This window comes from Carlito syrichta, unplaced genomic scaffold (assembly GCF_000164805.1).
Source record: "Carlito syrichta isolate Samal-C Ts95f unplaced genomic scaffold, Tarsius_syrichta-2.0.1 Scaffold303175, whole genome shotgun sequence".
NCBI lineage: Eukaryota > Metazoa > Chordata > Mammalia > Primates > Tarsiidae > Carlito > Carlito syrichta.
The window spans coordinates 400748-410885 of NW_007247271.1; the positions used below are offsets into that span (position 1 = coordinate 400748).

At 41.9% G+C, this 10138-nt stretch overlaps 2 protein-coding genes across 3 annotated transcripts in view; one reads left to right on the forward strand and one right to left on the reverse strand.

Annotated features, from left to right (window-relative positions):
- Positions 1–10138, reverse strand: part of LYRM1 (LYR motif containing 1) — an 83184-nt gene that overhangs the window by 25153 nt on the left and 47893 nt on the right. The window contains exon 1 of one of the 2 annotated variants that reach the window (XM_021712297.1): positions 149–273. The exons of the other annotated variant lie outside the window; for it this stretch is intronic. The gene's annotated coding sequence lies outside the window, so the exon portion shown is untranslated. Of the gene's footprint in view, positions 1–148; positions 274–10138 lie in introns of those variants that run through there. 2 annotated transcript variants of the gene reach the window in all.
- DCUN1D3 (defective in cullin neddylation 1 domain containing 3) overlaps positions 3801–10138 on the forward strand; it is a 36056-nt gene continuing 29718 nt past the window's right edge. The window contains exon 1 of the mRNA XM_008057962.2: positions 3801–3873. The gene's annotated coding sequence lies outside the window, so the exon portion shown is untranslated. The remainder of the gene's footprint in view (positions 3874–10138) is intronic.

Here is a 10138-nt window from a genome sequence, read left to right on the forward strand (position 1 = left end):
AGATGAAGGGGCGGGGGTTGGGTACCTTCGAGAAGGGGGGGTGGGAGAGAGGAGTGGAAATCAGCTCCTTGTCTGGACTAGCTCCTTTGGCAGCAGAGGCTGTGAGGGAAGCCTGTGGCGTGTCAGCCGCAGGGCTCAGAAAACTTACCTACTGTCCCTGCCTCCCCACCGCCAGCACCCCTCAACCCGGGGCCTGGGGATCTGGGGTTGGAGCTGCTCTGGAGGGAGTGCAGACTCCGTCTTGTGTCCCGGGTAAGCGCTGAGAGGTAGGAGTCCAAGGGGGAGGTGGTGGGTGAATCTCCTGCTCTCTCCGCCCTCCCCACCCCCATCCTTCTCTTTAATCATTAACAGCCCTGGAATTAAGGGGCTCAGACCTGAAGGCCTTTCTGTGCACCTTTGCTATACACGATAACCATCTGTGCCTGAGTTAATGGGGCTGAAGGCTTTACCTGTATCTGTATAGGAAGTGGGACGGGTGACAAATATATTGGATTTTTTTTCCCACTCCCCTCACCCGTCATTCTCCCCTCATACACACATCCCTCGCTTCCACTTTGACTCTCTGTGGCTGAGTAGCAGTCGTGGTTTTTTGTTTTTGTTTGTTTGTTGTTTGTTTGCTTTTCCCCCTTTCATGGCACTTAGGACCTTGGTTACCTCTTTTGAATTTGGTGTTCGGCCTCTATCCCAGATTTTAGCTGCAAGCTTTGTGGTACTTCATACAGGCCGACACATTGGGAGTACCCCTCTATGCCTGGTAGCTCTTAATTATAACGAGTATTTTCTTTTGTGAATACTGGAATTCCAAAGCCCTTGCAAGGAATCCTAAATGGCATCATAGCACAGGAATCAAGGTCTTTCGCTCTAAATACTTTGTGTGTGAGGAATTTGCATGTCAACTCTTTCCAAAATGATTGTTAGGCTAATTCTGGATTTCTGTTTCTCTCCACTCACTCTTCATGATGCACTTCAGAGAACAGAAAACCCCATATTACTTTTTTGTTTCTACAATTGGACAATAGCTCTTTTATCTTTTTCTCTGTGTGTGGCACACAAATCTTCAGTGACACATTCAGCTTGTGCTGATTTTCATCTTATTTATTTAGCTGATTCTTTGTGTATAGGTGGTCTTAAATGAGACAATGTGATCTGTTTAGTTTTGTTTCAAAGAATAATACACACCAATAACGAATGTGAAAAAATTCTTTGAAGAAAGCAAAGAATGATTGGAAAGAAGGTCTCTTTGTTGATATGCTGTTGATTAAAAAAAAAATCAAGGAGCACTCCTCTAGCCTGTCATGTGGATTTCAGCGTGAAATGTAATGATTTTCCTTTTGGTGTTTATATATTCTTTGGAAATCTGTCGAATCTGACATTGCTTTTTGAAGAACTTTTTAAGACAGCGTGCTTCAATTTTAGCAGTCCTTTGATTAGAAAGTGTCCGTAAATCCTGTCTGTAACTTAGCTTGATATGCATATTGCTACAATTGTCATCCCACAGAGTGTTCTTCTAATGCTGGGAAGAAAGTCCCATCCCATTTACCAGGACCTTTAGGCCTGATGAAACAGAATATTTAGTGCCTCGTTTGTGCAAGTAACAACATGCTTAGATGTTTAGAAATACAGCAAAATTTTATTGTTCTCACCTAAATTGTTTTGGAACCTAGTTTGCCAATGAATAAAAAGTTCGAAATTCACTCATTCAACAATTGACTGGCTACTAAATGCTAGCCAATATTTTAGGCACTGGGTGTTTGAAGGTGAACATGAGCAAAAGGTCTACCCTCTCATGTAGCTTACCTTGGAGTGTGGGGTGGGAAGGGAGTCTGATAATAACTAAGCAAATAAAGCAGATTTATATCAAGTACTGAAGAAAGTAGGAGTGATGTGGTGAAAGGTATCTGACTGATGCAGTGAAGGAAGCCCTTTCTGAGGAGGTGACACTTGAATTTTAAATATCAAGAACGAGCTAGCCCTGCAAAGATAAGGAGAGGAACCCTCCAGGTTCTGAGAAACCTGGTAGTTTCTGCAAGTGCAAAAACTAGCTGGAATGAGCTTGGCAAGTACCAGGGACTGGGAAGAAAGGGGCACAATGTGGGGTGGGAGGGGGATAAGGATAGGAGGGTAGTAATAACCACAGTTTTAGTGAGAAAAGGGGAGAGTAGAGAAACTAGGTCAGAGAAGTGGAAATGGGCTTAGAATAGGTAGGCAGAATAAGAGCCAGAAAGAGAAGGAAGTAGAAAGTGATGCTCCTTTTTAATTCCATTGCCTTTCCTAGGGTCATATCAATTACTATTTTTTGCAAGTACTATTGGACTGGTATACTACGAAAAGTCACTCTACTGAGAGTGGGAGGGGAGGAGACACTGGTCACTTGGGTCTTTTCTGGCAGATAAATCTGAAGCTATGTGTTCAAAATTCAGATGTTCAATTGAGGGCACATCTTTTTCCTTATTTTGTCTCATATGTTGCGAGTTTGAATTGCTTAAGTACTCTGAATGTGTACCAGTATGTGAATCCTCCTTTGCTTCTACTTCTGCATGAACTTAAAGTAGAAGGATTGGCTGAGCAGATATTAACAATATGCCCCTGTCAGTCTACAGAAATGATCATCAGAATCTGTTTCAGGTTGTATTTTGTAGGGAGGCAGAGTTTATGTTGCATTAGTTCCACTCTTGTCTGGTCCTCCTGATGACTAATAACAGTCAGCTGAGGTGCTGGTGCTACAGTTTTATTCAGTGGATTACATTAGATAAATGACCGTTGTGGGGCTCAGTTCCACTATGTTGACATCTTTGAGCTGGCATGTGACCAAGGGTTATAAACTTTTGCCTTCTATTAAGGGGCATTCATCTCTAATAAATAGTCTGTTAATTTTCAGCCTCACTTTGACCAGATTGTCTACTTGAGAGACCCAATGAAGACTCCTTGATTTACCCCTCTTGAGCCATGTCACAGTGGGCTACAACAGAAGGAATATGCTTTTTCTTCTTTTGAACATCACAACAGTGACTAGTGTGTTCTTTGAGTGAATTGGCTCTTTGAGCCAGGCAGTTGAGAGACTTACATGTTGCTTGGGCTATTTTGTGGTAAACTCAGTATTAGAAATGCTAAATAAAACATTTTAGTGTTTGGAAAAAACGAATCAGAAATTGAGAACTTGTCACCTGTTTTAGGTTCTAGTATTTTAGTTGCATTTGTAGTTGGATTGTCAAAACCAGCTTGAATAGAACTTTCTGGGCAGTCCTGGGGGGAGTGAAGGTGATGGAGTAGAGCCTGGTACTGAATTACTGAATTCTGACTTGACTGTGAACAGAAAGTCTTTTAGGTAGCAAGCAGATGACTAAAGTGAACAGCTAGGAGCAGGCAGACAATAGACTCCACCCTTCATGCTAAAGAGTGTTTCAAAGGAAGAGAGAATTTATATATATAAATAATTTGGCTTTGGTCCAGGGTAAGGATTTTGGACCTTGTATGCTAATGCTGGGTTTAAAAGGCTTTATCTGATGGGTTATTAAGCTGTCCACTATCTTCATTTCAATGGTTTATTATAACTCAAGTATGAAAATACCCTGTAGGCTGAAATTTCTTCAGCCAGTTCAGAGACTGGTGGCTTTTCTAATTTTTGAAAGGAGGTGGGTGGGTAGGAGGGGACTTGAACACAGGGAGAAGCCATTGACTCCTACATTGCCCACTAATTGTGTGTGGGGAAAGAATCTGCAAATTTAAGTGAGTTGGATTCTTGGAGCTGAGCAGGCCTTTAATTTGGGGTACTGGTGGATTTGTTTCTTAAACTTTGTGAGCTTTTGAACAAACTCTTCTGGCAGGTGGGCAACCTAGAAAGCCAGGTGATGCCATTGGCTACTAGAGTTGTAGGTAAAGTGGTTTTGCATTGCATTAAATGACTTAAAGGTAATCTGATTTTGCTACAGTTTTGATAAACCGATATGCCTCAAGTTACAATGGGGTTACCTCTGATAACCTCATGGTAAGTTGAAAATGCCATAAGTGGAAAAGGCATTTAATACACCTAACCATCATAGCTTAGCCTAGCCTACTATAAATGGTAGAACATTAGCTTACAGTTGGGCAAATTCTTCTAACAAAGCCTATTTTATAATAAACTGTTTATGGTAGTTTATCGAATACTGTACTGAGAGGGAAAAACAGAATGGTCGAATGGGTACTTGAAGTAGTCAGGGATAGTCTGTGTGTGCTGTAGTAAGGAGAGTTAATTGTTTACCGGCTGCCAGTTGTTTCTGAGGTGAAGAAGTGATAACTTAGATTGAAAAAAAAGGTAATTATGTGTTAACTCCTGTTTCCCCAGCTCTTGATAATTTACAATTACCTCTGTGTCTGTTTACAGATGTTGATACCAGTAAACCAAGTCAGTTCTCCCTAAATGTTGGGATAGTGTTCTGAAGTTCTTTGCACAATGGACTAGGGTTAATTGAGTTAGTGTCCTTCAATTCAAATCTATTTTTACTAGTTCTTATGTCTGTCTTTCTAGCTGATGGAGAGTCTTTTTTGTTTGGAGCAGAAAAAAGGAGATTACCACAGAATTTGACTACTTAATTAGTGAATAATTACAAACTAGAATTTAACATATCAATTTACAACTCTTTGGTATCCTGGGGCACTGGTTCCTGGACCCCCATGGATACCAAAATTCATGAATGTTCAAGTCCCTTATATAAAAGGCCATAGTGTGCCGGGGCATAGGCCTGTAGTTCTAGCTATTCCAGAGGCATTTATAGATCCATTATAATGCCTAATACAATGTAAATGCTATGTACATAGTTAACATACTGTATTTTTTAAAACATATATTTTTTATTGTTGTATGATGATTTTTAATTTATTTTCCAAATATTTTTGATCTGTGATTAGTTAAATCTTCCTATGTGGAACCCATGGATACAAAAGGCCGACTGCATTGAAATAATAAGAGAAAAGATTCGAAGTGATTCAGACTCTAGTTCTTTGAAGTAGTGATATGCTGAAAGGAGAAAATGACAGGAAGGAAAAATGCCAAATCTTTAAGATGTGTGCAAATGAGACCTTCTTTAAATACCATATATCAGGAAAGGGAAGCTCAGTAAATCAGTGTTGAGGTGGTGATTAGCACCTCTTGTGGCAAAATAAGTCACCTATGCCCTGCACCTGGATACTAACCTGATTGCATGCAAAGGCAGGTATGTCGATGACTCCTTTTGCTTTCTTTAAAGGGCTTGGCCTTGCTCAAAAGTGTCCTTTGAACTGTGCTGTGTTGTTGGGTTTGGGGCTGAATTACAGCATGGAAGCTTAGATTGCATAGCGTTGGGAAACTTCTCTGATTTTGTTCTGCCCTGCTCTGCTGGAGGGTGCAACCTCAGGACATGGTGACTTGGAAGTCATTCTATCATTGAGGCCTGTGGTTTCAGACCAAATCTGATGTTTGACCAAGAATCGCAGCTAGCACCACTGCAAAGTGTAGGATTTTTCATTTTCAAGGAGTGTTTAGCATCTTGTAGCTATTGCCCTTCTAACTAACTGCCTTTTAGTCCAGGAGACAGTGTATTGAAAGACTTGCCCCTCTTGTTTTAGTAGCAGATTCCTTTTGCGCGAGAAGCAGAGTTTGGTTATAGCTTTTCGCTATCATTCATGAAGGGTTTGAACTCCATGCAGTGTTTGCCTAATGTGGTTAGTTCATGTGTAATAATTTTGATTCTGAACAAGTCTCAAGTTATAGCATTTACCATATTGAATGCAGTTAATTCTTCCTCCAGTTTAGGAAGAAACAGGAAAAAGTAAGACCCTTGTAAAACCTTAGAATACCTGGTGTGACGCTTATTTCAGGCTAGACTCTGAGGAGCCCTCTCAGGCGCCATTGCAGGAGTATGCTTGTGACAGAGATGAGGAGGTATTGCTGTTTTCCTTCTATTTCCCCCACTGCTCCACTCTGCAAAAAGTTACTGTAGTGTTCTGTTACATTGGGCTTTCCCGTAAGATTCCAGTTGAAGACAATGTTTTAAGGCCGAAAATAGGTTGAAGAGCAATCATGTTAGTGGGAAAACAGAAATTGAGAAAGGTGAGTAAACTTGTTTAAAGTTACAGAACAAGGTACAGGCAGCTGCAGGATTAGGATCAGGCCTTCTCTGCACTAATCCCTGTTCTCTCAGTTATACTGGCTCTCTCAAACAAGTCATTGTAGGCATCCAGTAGAGTTTGAGTTTAATGGACTCCTTGGTGCTTGGTATTCTATATTCTTGGTTTCTGTACTCAAACATTTTGTCATAATAGTCTTTCAGAGGAGACTTGAATAGTGAAGCAAGTAAAGTTATTAATGAGGAAAGGGATGGGAGGCTCCTTAGTTTAGTAGAGGATATGGACACTTTATAGGAGAGCTGGCCTTTTTTCCTCAAAATATTTCTGAAAGTGACCAAATTGCATTCAAACAGGAGTTGAGGTTTTATCATTGCAGGTTTTTAAGATATGCTAATAGGGATATCTTCTGCTTTGGAGAAGGACACCTATGCAAAATGCTTAACTATATGTTTCCATTTTCCAGTGACCTGCCCTGGATTCTGAACAGGAAAACCCAGGTGTACCTATAGACAGAACAGCTCTGTGGAAATAACCACAATGGACACACATTTCTTATTTTTTATAGCTGTGAAACAAATTTGCTTTCAATTAAGTACTTGCTTTATATCTATTTAATTATGACTTAGTGAGTGCATTTTTATTTTTTTGAGTTTGAGTCTCACTTTGCCGCCCAGGATTGAGTGCAGAGGTAGGCTTGCAGCCACCCCAGCATTAACCTGCTAGGCTCCGGCAATCCTTCCGCCTCAGCCTTCCAAGTAGCTGGAACTACAGGTGCGTGCTACCATGCCTGGCTAATTTTTAAAAATTTCTTTATTGTAGAGTTGAGGTCTCACCATGTTGCCCAGGCTGGTCTCGAACCTGCAGGCTCGGGCAATTCTCTCGCCTTGGCCTCCCAAAGTGCTGGGGATTACAGGCTTGAGCCACTGCCACTACACCCGGCCGGTGAGTGTATTTTAAACAGAAGGTGGAAATTAGGAATAGCACAACAGGGAGGGTTCTGGGACACCAGCAATGTGGGCCCTAGGAAGCAAGATCAGGGACATGCTGGAAGTCTCAGGCCCTCTGAGGAGAGGGTAGTGGTAACATTTTCTGTCTTCTTAGTAGGTGGAATTCAAGCGTGAGGAATAATAGGGTGAATGCTGTGTTCACTTTTAAAAATGTTTTCATGGTTCTTTTCCTCTCAGCAAATTAGTTTTTCTTTGAAATAATTAGTCACTTGTTCAGTCAGTTACACAAAAGAGTTAGTTATAGCTTATGTCCTTGGTAAGGAGAATTCTGCTTGAGTGTTTTCTAACTTTTTATGAAAGAAAAGTTTAAAGACAATAGTCTCTGGAAAAGTCTGGTGGGTGGTTCAGTTGTCGGGGAGGAGTATATGTAGGGAAGCAGGGCTTTGGGAGGGCAGAGTGATGGTTAGTAGGGTATTATGGACCAGCAGGAAAGGATGCCCATTGGTGGTCTAGCTGGGAAGGGTTGGAAAATGCTAACTGGGGAACAATGGGTAGGGAAGAAGCAGGCCCACAAGATTGTCCAACTTCAGGGAACACCATTCACAAGGATGGGCCAGAGATTGTGGAGTTGGGCAGGGCAGTGACCCTATCTAGGACCCTGAACACCAGTCTTCTCTCCCCTGACTGGAGAGTGTATTTCTGCCACAGAGAGATCAGTGCAGGGATGGACCAGTCAGTCATGATGGACTGCTTACCGAGTGTTGGCCTAACTTTTTTTTTTTTTGAGATCTCTGTCTCTTATGACTTTAGTTTGACAAATCAGAAATTGGTAAACCGGAGGGATTGTAATTGCCTGGGTCCATTAGCGTGTGGAGTACATATTGAAGAGAACGCTAGTTGGCAGATCTTGTCATCTAACAATGTCTGCTATCCAAAGAGAATAGTTGCATATCAACTCTTTAGGTAATTCATGACTCTTGTGGGGACTATGATAAATCACAACTAAAACTACTAATTACAGAAAATCATTTTTTACTTCATATTTTTTTACTTCTGTGTTCTCTTTAGCAGGTGCAGGTTAAATTAGTTGTTTAGTCTTTTTTCTTTAAATAACTATTTTCAAAAATTCTACCACGTACTTGTGGATCTGTCCATAGGGCCTGATTTCTGACTAGTGCCAAAAGCTGCAAGCAGTGCTCTGAATTGGTGACAGAGGTAGATTTAATGATTAGATCAAACAGAAATAGCCTCTAAGCACCAGCATAGTTGGTTTTAATGTGGGTGTCTTTCTGAGGTTATTAATTATATTGTTCCAACAGTTCTTGGGCAGCACCTGAATGTCCAGGAATTCAGTTCTGTCTGGAGTTTGCACAGACCCCACATATTAATGACTCATTCCCAAAGATTGCTGCACTTTAGATACCAGCTGCAGGTATTGGGTATTCCCAATTACCTGACCTTCTGCCTAGCAGACTACAAATTTGGGGGTTCCCATGACTTCCCCAACTTTGGTTTGATAATTTGCTAGCATAATTCACAGAACTCAAGAAAGCCTGATACTTAGGATTTACAGTTTTGTTATCAAGGATATAACTCAGGAATAGCCAAATCAAAGAGATGCATAAGACAAAAGTTTGAAATGGAGGGTACAGAGTTTCCATGCCCCTTCTGAGTGTGCCACTTCCAGCACATTGATGATTTGTTTTGTTTTGTTTTGTTTTGTTTAGTCGGATCTCACTCTGTTGCTCAGGCCAGAGTGCAGTGGCACAATCATGCCTCAACATAGCCTCGACCTCCTGTGCTCAGGCAATCCTTCCTTCTGCCTCAACCCCTGCAGGTAGGACTGCAGGCATGTGCCACCACATCTGGCTAATTTCTTGTAGAGATGAGTCCTTGCTATGTTCTTGGGCAGGTCTTGAACTCCTGGACTCCAGCACTCCTCCCGCCCTCGGCCTTACCAAGTGCTGGAATTACAGGCCACCTTGCCCAGCCTGATTCAGAGTTTTAGTTGAGATTTCATTATATAGTCATGATCATTGGCCATTGGTGATTGAACTGTGTCTCTAGCAACTCCTTCCCTCCCTGCAGCTTAGAAGGTAGGGCCTTAAAGTCTTACGTGCTTGGGGTCTTTATGACTTGACCAGCCTTTCCCTTGAAACTATCCAAGGGCCCACCCTGCAGTCACCTTGTTAGCATAAACTGGTGTAGTCCAAAGGGGTTCTTTATGAATAAAAAAAAGATACTCAGGAAATTCCAAGGGTTTTAGGAGCTCTGGCAGGAACCAGAGACAAAGACCAAATATTTTTATTTATTTTATTTATTTATTTATTTATTTTTGAGTTGGAGTCTCACTTTGTCGCCCAGACTGGAGTGCAGTGGCCGCTCCCGGCCACCGCAGCCTCGGCCTGCTGGGCTCCGGCGATCCTTCCGCTTCAGCCTTGTGAGTAGCCAGAATTACAGGCATGCGCTACCACGCCCGGCTGATTTTTTGATTTATTGTAGAGATGAGGTCTTGCTGCTCAGGTGGGTCTCGAGCCCACGGGCTCAGGCAATCCTCTCACCTCAGCCTCCCAAAGGTGCGGGATTACAGGCTGAGCCACCGAGCCCAGCTCAAATATTTTTTTTTAATACCATATTAGTACTCCAGTTTTGTATCCTCTTAAGTAGTAAAGGAATATAGCTACCTAAAGTTGACTTAGGTGATAATTAACAGTTGGCGTTTCTTGACATGTAGATACAGCAAATTGAATAGTTTCAGATACTAAGGACTCCTTCCAATCAAATGAGATGGCATTCCCAGAATGTGCACTATTCTTGAACTTTACAGGTGTACTAGCTCTAGTGTTTCCTAATGCAAGAAACAAACTCACTTTATAAGAAGTCAGATATACAGATTTCATGTTACCTTTTAATATGACTCGTTGACCGGGCTCGGTGGCTCAGCCTGTAATCCCAGCACTTTGGGAGGCCGAGGTGAGTAGATTGCCTGAGCCAGCGGGTTTGAGACCCACCCGTGCAACTTGGTGAGACCTCATCTCTACAATAAGTCAAAAATTAGCCGGGCGTGGTAGCGCGCACCTGTAGTTCCAGCTATTTGGAAGGCTGAG